General features: G+C 52.4%; 1 protein-coding gene across 1 annotated transcript in view; it reads left to right on the top strand.

The window, feature by feature from the left end:
- Positions 1–4,869: 4,869 nt before the first annotated feature.
- UBE2F (ubiquitin conjugating enzyme E2 F (putative)) overlaps positions 4,870–8,984 on the top strand; it is a 52,078-nt gene continuing 47,963 nt past the window's right edge. The window contains exon 1 of the mRNA XM_032392253.1: positions 4,870–5,011. The gene's annotated coding sequence lies outside the window, so the exon portion shown is untranslated. The remainder of the gene's footprint in view (positions 5,012–8,984) is intronic.

Here is an 8,984-nt window from a genome sequence, read left to right as displayed (position 1 = left end):
TGCAGCCTGCAGGCAGGGGCGGGGGGGTGGGGACCAGAGGATCAGTTACCCATGTCTGCATTCCAGTCACAATGCACAACTCTTGTTAAAATGTGCCCAGTGTACAGGGCGCCTGGGGGGCTCAGCCGTTGAGCGTCTGCCTTCGGCTCGGGTCATGATCCCAGGATCGTGGGATCGAGCCCCACATCGGGCTCCCTGCTCGGCGGGAAGCCTGCTTCTCCCTCTCTCACTCTCCCTGCTTGTGTTCCCTCTCTCGCTGTGTCTCTCTCTGTCAAAAAAATTAATAAAATCTTTAAAATAAATAAATAAATAAATAAATAAATAAATAAATAAATAAATAATAAATCTACATTTAAAAAAAAGTGCCCAGTGTTGCTTTAGGTGAAGGAAGAAAATCTCAGTCCTATAATATTTAAAACAGCGCTCTATTTCAGGCCCTTTCCAGGATAGCTGTCATAGCCTGTTTTATGATCTTTCAAAAGAATAAAAGGAAACTGATGTTTTCCCTGGGGGCTAGTTATAAGAGCAGTCAAAAGTTAATTATACCAGATATGTAATTAAAGTAACAGTCCTTAGAATCTAATTGTTTGCTGTCTGGATAGCCCCTCACATCATCATCATCATCATCATCATCATCATCATCATCAGAACTCCCATCTGGCCCAACGGCACGGGGCCTGCCCCCTCCCTCCATGCCACAATGGATGCCAGAACTGGGTCAACAAGGCTGCCAGTGGGCCTTGGTTAAGACAACTCACCCAGGTCCCTGTAACCACTTCTAGCCACTCTGTCTGCTCTCATCTGTGCCTTATCCTCCCCTCTCCAGATTAGGCCCAGGGCACTTTCACCCTGAAAGGCCCAATAAAGTTTTCCCTAGAAATAAGGAACCTGTCTCCAAGTGCCCTGTCTCCACTTTAGGCAACAGAAGTCACCAGCAAGGCCTGGGGTTTTGCACATTCGTCGTCAGCCTCTCCAGCTGGATTCTAAGGCAAGGGCTATGGTCAGCATAGTTGTTCTCCCCCATTCTCCCCCAACAGTCTCTAAACTCCAGTGGGACAGATGGGTCTCTCCCCTGCCAAGCAAACCTCAGGAATCAGTCTCAGGGGGGTCTTGGAATGGATCCCCTGCAGATAAGGGGGGACATCTTTACAATCCCTCTCCTATCTGTGGGATTTACCTACTACTAGTTCCCTGGGGAGTTCATGCTTTTGGAGGCCAGGGTCTACAGTTCATACATTGTCCTTTTCAGGCTCTCAGCGCTTGGTAGATGCCCATGATATAGTTCTTGACTTGTTGGAATAGATTTCGGAAGACACAAAGGAACAAGGGGCCTGTGTGTGTCAAGGCCTGCTCTCCAGTGCCCTGGGCTTTGCTCCCAGGGAGAGCCAGGCCTGGCTGGAGGGCAGGATGCACACCCTGGAATAACCTGGAACAACACAGAACAGGTTGGAACAGGTGCCATCTAAGGGCTGAGCTGGACCCTTCCACTCACATCTACTCCATATCTAGTGCCTCCAGAGCTATCTCCCAGTCCCTGCAAGGGGCTGGCTTTGAAACATCATGAAGGTCTTGCCCTGGGAAAGCTTGGAGTCCACGGGACAGTGCGGGACAGAAGAGCAAGAGCACTGGACCCCATGGGCCTGGCTCTCATGTCAACTCACCCAGGCTATAGATTTTACCTCTCACTGAAACACGGAGCCAGGAATGTCTGCCCCACTGGGGTGCCACTGATGCGGGAGAGCTCTGCTTCTTCCACAGTGAGCGCAAGAGGGAAACACCGATTGGGTGGCTAAGGAAGGCTGCCCCTCCAGGGCTTTACCAGCAGAGGTCACTTTTCCTGCCCGAGCAGGCCTCACACCAGGCACCCAGGCCCTTGCCACAGACTGGCCCGCTGCCCTAGGCTGAAGAGCGCCCAGATCCCTGGCTTGCCAACACCATGTCGTCCAGGTCAGTGAGCCCCAGGCCAAGCCAGGAAAGCCTCTGGGATCGCTGTGTGTTCAGAGGCAGGCCTAGCTGAAAACAGATAGAGGACATGTCCCCTTCCATGCTCCGGCTGGAAGTCCTGGTTGAACTTCTCGGGGTAAGGGTGCAGGAGGTGGGAAGGACACCTGGTGAATTGTCTGCCTGCTCTTCCCCTGGCACCTGTACTCCTCTGGGAGGCTCAAAGCTGAACCTCTCCCCTTCCCTCCCATATGCACACACTCCCATATGAGTGTGGGATCCAAGCCCAGCCAGCCCTCCCAGAGAATGTGAGATTGGGAGGAAGGGGGTAGCTCCCTTGATGGCCTGGATTGTAAAGATGTGTCTGAGGCCAGACCCCAGCTCCAAGGAGGCCTCTGGGAGGACATGGCCAGCCTCCAGAGGCCAAGACTCAGATGGAACCACTAAGAACAAGAGGCCTGCACACGACAAGTCCCTCATGCTGCCCCCCAAATCTCCAGAACTGACCTCCCTGGTTTCTGTGAGCACTCCAGTCTTCTCAATCTTTTGTGCTTAAGCTAGTACAAATTCCATTTCTGAAGAAGCCGTGGATGATGACAAATTGCTTCTTCAGGAAGCATGAAGGTCAACTTGACTCCTTTCTTGGCTGCTGGGACCACCAGTTACTAAGGGGTATGGTGCATTGGTTGAGGGCAAATCCCAACTCTGCAATGTCAGGCAGACTACTTCCGCGCCTCAGTTTCTGCATCCATGAAATGGGGATATAGTAGTCCCCCCTTATCTGCAGGGGATCCATTCCAAGACCCCCCTGAGACCATGGATTCTACCACCCCTGCATAGACTGTTTTCTCCTATACGTACACACCTATGATAAAGTTTACTTTACTCACATGTTATATTTTATTTCTTCCTATGATAAAGTTTAATTCATAAATTAGGCATAGTAAGAGATTAACAACTAATAACAACACTGAACAATTATAACAATACTGTAATAAAAGTTATGTGAATGTGGTCTCTCTCAAAATATCTTTTTTTAAAGATTTTATTTATTTATTTGAGAGAGAGAGAGAGAGCATGGGCAGGGGGAGGGGCAGAAGGAGAAGCAGACTCCCCACTGAGCAGGGAGCCCAACCCTGAGCTCGATCCTAGGACCTTGAGATCATGACCTGAGCTGAAGGCAGACACTAACCAACTGAGCCACCCAGGCGCCCCTCAAAATATCTTATTGTAGTGTACTTACCCTTCCTCTTCTCACAATGAAATGAAGTGAGTGGAATGACATAGGCATTGTGACATAGCATTAGGCTACTATTGACCATCTGACAATACATCTGAAGAAGGATCATCTGCTTCCAGACTGCAGTAACTGAGGGCAACTAAAACCTTGGAAAGCAAAACCATGGATAAGGGGGAGGACTATTGTAACAAAATGCCTGTTTCATGAGGTTGCTGTAAGGATTACACGAATTTACAATCTAGTAAGCCTGAAATAAACATCAGGTGAAGACACAAGGCAGCCTCGTGAAATGGAGCTAGAAATGGCTGCATTTACCCAGATTGGTGAGATTGCGAGCACTGGGCCCTGCAGCCCATCCTAGAGTGGCCCCTTAGTGAGACAAGCCTTCAAGTCATTCCAGTTGTGCCTTCACCTGCTGCCTTGCTTCACAGTCTTATCTTCTCTCACCAGGACTCCAGCAACAAGCACATGCAATACTTAATCAAGCAGATGGATTTTGACCACCTGTTGTGTGACAGGATGGGGGAGGAAGGATAGAAGGATGGGGAACATGGCAGAGGAGGGATTGAGGAGCTGAACTTGGGGAAACAGGCAGTGGCAGGAAGTCTCCAGCACCAAGAAGGGCAAGCACAGAACTCCAGTGAAGTCACTGAGAGACACCTGCGCCTCCCAGACTGTGGGGCCTCTTTGAGCGAGTGGTGTCTAAGTTTAGGGAAACAAGAGTTAGCCAGGAGAAGAAGGTGGGAAGTGTTCCAGAACAGAAGTAATACCATGGGTTGGTTCTTCACTGGTCTTCCTGACTCCCCGGCTGGCTCCCCTCCCACGAGCTCAATGAAAGCCAGAAGCTTCTTTTTTAGAAAGAAAACTTAGTCACTCCACTGTTTAAAACCATTCAATGGGGCTTCTGGAAATAAAATTCTAACTCCTTGGCTCTTTCTTCCCGGTCCACGTGGTGAACCTCATCTTTTAGACGGCCCGTTCCTCCAGGAGCCGTCTTGTCTGACTCCCCCACCCCAGCGTCTATTTCAATCACAGGGACACAAATGGACGTGAGAATTTGTATTCAACAAGCTAGAAATTAGATAAAGTCGGTATTTTACAAATGTGTGGGAGGAGAAAAGAGGAATAAAAGCCTTTCAGACAAGATCAGGAAAGGGTCAAGGCACTCCTGCAGGCTGCCCCAAGCACACCTGGGGTTGATCGGTGGGTGCTGCACGCCTGACGGCCCCGCCCATCACCCCTGATGCCTGGTCCAGTACACAGACCCTGGGCACTGTGCCGGCACAGAGCGGGCTCCCCATCCACCGAGGCGGTCAGCTCGGGCCCAGCCGCTCCTGCAGCGCAGGCTGTGCCCAGAACCTCTGAACCGCAGGTGCAGGTACCACCCACGACGAAATGAATGGAGGTAGGAACGCTGCTCGGAGCCCGGGGCACCGGGGTGCGCAGGCTCCAGAACAGCTGGGACGACCCCGCCCCCCGGCCGCTACTCGCCAATCAGCAGGGGCCGTGAGATTCATGCCCGCCCCCGCCGCGCCCTCTGCCAATGAGCGAGGCCCGGGCGGCCAGGCGCGGAGCCCAGCCCCGGCAGGCGCACGCCGCTGTTCGCGTGTCGGGCTCCAAATAAAGTTCGTCGGGGCTTTGAATTTTTTTTTTAAAGCGCCCGCTGCCGTCGCGGCCGCCGCGGGCGAGAGCGGCCGAGTCCCCGCCCCGCCACTTCCGGTCCCGCCGCCCGGAGCCGGTGCGGCTGTGAGGGGCCGTGTGTCGCCGCCGCGGGCCGGCCGGGCATGGTGTTGGGTGCCGGGCCCGCCTCGCCTGTCTCGGGGTGCCCAGGTGAGCAGCGCGCGGCCCCGCGGCGGGCAAGGGGCGGCCGCGGGCCTCCGGGCGGCGCCGGTACCGCGGGCGGGCCGGAGGGCGGGCGGCGCCGGGGCCGCCTCAGGCCGCGCGCTCCTCACGGCCGGGCGCCGGCGGTGCGGGGCCGGACCGCCTGACTGGGAAAGGGACGGGGCGCCGGCCGCCGCCAGGCTCGAGGGGCAGCCCGCAGGCAGCGCCTGCTTGTGCCGGCGCCCACACGGCCTCGCTCACGCCCGCTGTCGCGGGGGAGCCGCGGGCCGCATTGTCCAGAAGGAAACGGAGCCCAAGGTCACCAGCCCGCCGGGGCCGGGGGCAGCGGGACTCGGACGCGGCCGTCGACTGCTCTGCCTCGGGAGTCCGGCTAGGCCGGAGAGCGGCGGGGGTGAGGAGTGGACGCCCGGCTCGCCAGCTCGCCTGCAGCTGCCCCGCGGCTGGGGGCGGCCTCGGCTCGTTTGGAGGATTTTACCCGGACCGAGAGGGGAGGGAAGGAGGGAGGGTATCGTGGAACGATCTGAACGACCAAGTCTTGGATTCTAGACCTGGTTCCGCTGGTGTGTAATCCTGGGTGTGGCCCTGCCCTCCCGGGGCTCAGTTTCCTCATTTGTCACATGAGGGAACTGGGCCCTCCCCTGTCTGCGTTCCCTCCAGCCCTGGAGTGGGGGTGGGATGGATTGGAGTGGCCAGAGAAGGTTCCTTGGAGCAGACGTTGGAATCTGGGTAGGAATCTGTTGTCCTGAGGAAGGAATGGCAGTAGGTGGTGAAGGGAAGGCGGGCACTCCAGACCTGGGTGTCATCAGATTGAGCAGAAGATTCCAGAAACGGGCAAGGTGGTGTTGAGGAGCAGGGAGGAGGCCAGCTTGCAAAGGATTTCTGGCTGGATATGGGTATGGGGGGGACAGAAGGGTGGGAGAGATGTTCAGGGACAGATCATCACTGGGCTGGGTGGTGTGTGGCCTGAGGACCTCCACCCAGATTTGCCTGCGCTTCAGGTAATAGGTAGTGCAGGAGGGGGCATGTTTACTGATGAAAATAAAGGGTCGGGCCCCAAGAGTCGGTCGGCCAACCAGGGTGACGCCCCTGCCAGGTGGGAGGTTTCTGGGCCCTGCAGGGCATTCTGAAGGAGGAAGGTACAGTGTGGACGTTTTTGTGTCCTGATAAGGGCTTCTTTGGATGGAGAAGTTGGTTGTCCCCTAGTGACCTGCAGTTCCATCTCTTACTCTAAGATTGGGACTTTTCCACAGCAGAAGGAAGTGCAGATGTGGCGGTCCTCCCTCTGAGCTGACTGGCTCCTGGTGTCCCTGCACGGGTGACATGGCCCGATGTTGCCACTACAGGCAGGAATGCCGAGTAAATATGACTTGATGATGAGACTAGTAAATAGCACACAGGACTCTTCTTTGAACAGCCAGAGAGCAAGTCCCACCCGGAGGAGGAGGAACGTAAATGGGCCATTTGGGACTTGTGGGACTTAGAGACTGAGCATGCCATTCGATGCAGCTGATCCGTCACCAGAAGCACTGCCTTAACACTGTGCTTTGCAGTCAAGGGGCAGTTTCTTGCTAAGCCTGACCTTCCGTCGGTGAAGCGTAGTACAGAAGGAAAGGAGAATCCCGCAGCAACTGCAGGTGTTTGGCAGACCTCTTGACAGTTTGAATAATTCTCTTTGTTCAAATCTCTTTATAGAGAATTTAACAGCTAAGGAAACATTTCCAAATTAGGCCTTAGGTTTATCCCTGCAGTGTCATGCAGTAGTAATACAGATGGTGGACAAATAGGTGGTCATTATACACTTAGATTTCTTAGAATGCTAGGAGAGTAAGTTTAGTGTTCTCTTCGATGGACAACAAAGCATGAGTATTGTTGTCTTTTATACCTTTCAGTCAGTGCCCCATGTTTTTATTAAGGGCCACAAACTTGTTGAAGATTGCAAGCCAGGAATCTGGCTCTTAGCGGAGTTGAGTATAAGGCACATTATGCCCACAGAGAAGACTTCAGTGTGGAGTAGTAGGGTTATAAAAGAATAAGCAGTGGGGTGCCTGGGTGGCTCAGTTGATTGAGCGTCTGATCCTTGGCTTCAGCTCAGGTCTTGATCTCAGGGTCTGGGGTCCAGCCCCGAGTTGGGCTCCTCGCTCAGCAGGGAGTCAGCTTGGGATTCTCTCTCCCTCTCCACCCCTACCCCCACTCTCAAAAAAAAAAAAAAAAAAAAAGTCAGAATCCTCAGACTGCAGTGACACAGATGAGTGTCTTGGTGTGAGCCTTTGTAAACAAGTCTTGCCAGGACCCTCCAAGTGGCTCTTTCAGTGCAGGTCCTCAGGGAGCTGGGCACTTGCTTCTCCATGGGGCTCTTTGTTTTAACTTTCCTGGAGTACTGCCTACGGGAACTCTCTTTACTCACGCTGGGCTTTTGTTTCATTTTTTGCCATATTTGTATTGCCAAGGTCAGCTAGAAGATAAAAACCAATTGGACTTCGTGAAGGTTGCATGTCTTGGTCCATCTTCAGGCAGTCCTAACCAGGTGGCAGGACTGATGTGCTCAAGTCTGGGTGTGTGTTGGTGGACTTGGCTGGGGCGGCAAACACGGCCTTGTGATCCAGATCTGCTTAAGGGATTCCTGACAAGATCATTCCAGGTGGGGGCTGAGCAAAAGAACCTGGCTCTAGATGGTGCTTCTGTCTCTAGTAGCTGCAGGCTGGAGCCCCTATGGGTGTTGGACTTCATTCCCACCCCCAGGCCCCGCTACTGAGGTTGCTGATCCAATACCTCCCTGCCCTGGGTAACACTGAGAAGACATGTTGGTTATGGTCCAGGCCACTGTGTAGGTTCACCTGGGGAGATGTCATGGTCAAGTGGCAATGAAGAAACTAGTGTTGGTTTGTTTTCACATTTGTGTCAACTTTATTGAGGCATGATTGAAGTACATGAAACTGCACATATTCGAAGTATGCAGTTAGATCAGTTTTGATATATATACCCCTGAAACCATCACCACACTCAAAATGTTTGTGTCATCTCCAGGAGGGAAACTGATGTTTCTGTGGTGACTGCTTCTGACAGCTGAGTGGCCTCAACCAAGCCAGTTCCTGGGCTCCCATCGTCACAGGATCTACATCACTAAAAAAAAAGAGTGGGAATTGGGAGTTGGAGGGGGAAGTCCTTCCCAGATTGAAATTTTAGGACCTTGTGAATACTAATGTGTAATAGTACCATCTTTTGAAGCATTTATTTATTTATTTATTTATTTAAAGATTTTATTTATTTACTTGACAGAGAGAGAGAGATCACAAGTAGGCAGGCAGGCAGGCAGAGGCAGAGGGAGAAGCATGCTCCCCGCTGAGCAGGGAGCCCGATGTGGGGCTCAATCCCAGGACCCTGGGATCATGACCTGAGCTGAAGGCAGACGCTTAACCAACTGAGCCACCCAGGCGCCCCTCTTTTGAAGCATTTAAACCACTGACTCTAAAAGGGATTAGGTGTGTGTTTGTGTGGGGGTCATATACAATACAGAAGATCATATTCAGTATGTTTCTTTTTTATGGCATACATAATAGAAAATAAAATCTGACAGTCTTTGGAAGAGGGGGAGATATACAGAAGAAGATGGCATGAGAAGTTATGTAAAGACCCTGGGTTAAAAATGGTTAAAAATACCAGTGGGGGAAGCGTATTCTTATTTTGGCTTTCAGTATCTTAGCTTCAAACTAAAAGTTTGTGTTTGGGTCAAGTTTTTCATTTGGAAGTTTTAGATTGTTTTCTTTTGAAAACAATCAGAGTGGTATTGAAAGGAAATAATATGAAAGCAACAAAGGAAATTATGGAAATACTGGACCGGTGACCAGTTTTTGTGTTTGGTCTTCATTGTCTTTCCCAGTGAGCTTTCAGTGAGTTTCGGGGGGGTGCCTGAAACATAGATGGGTTGGAAGCAGCCAATGAAGAGAGTCTAGTTTGGGGCATT

The sequence above is a fragment of the Phoca vitulina genome, unplaced genomic scaffold, assembly GCF_004348235.1.
Source record: "Phoca vitulina isolate PV1807 unplaced genomic scaffold, GSC_HSeal_1.0 scaffold1, whole genome shotgun sequence".
NCBI lineage: Eukaryota > Metazoa > Chordata > Mammalia > Carnivora > Phocidae > Phoca > Phoca vitulina.
The sequence above is the reverse complement of the archived record's forward strand: the minus strand, read 5'-3'. Positions and strand labels throughout refer to the sequence as shown.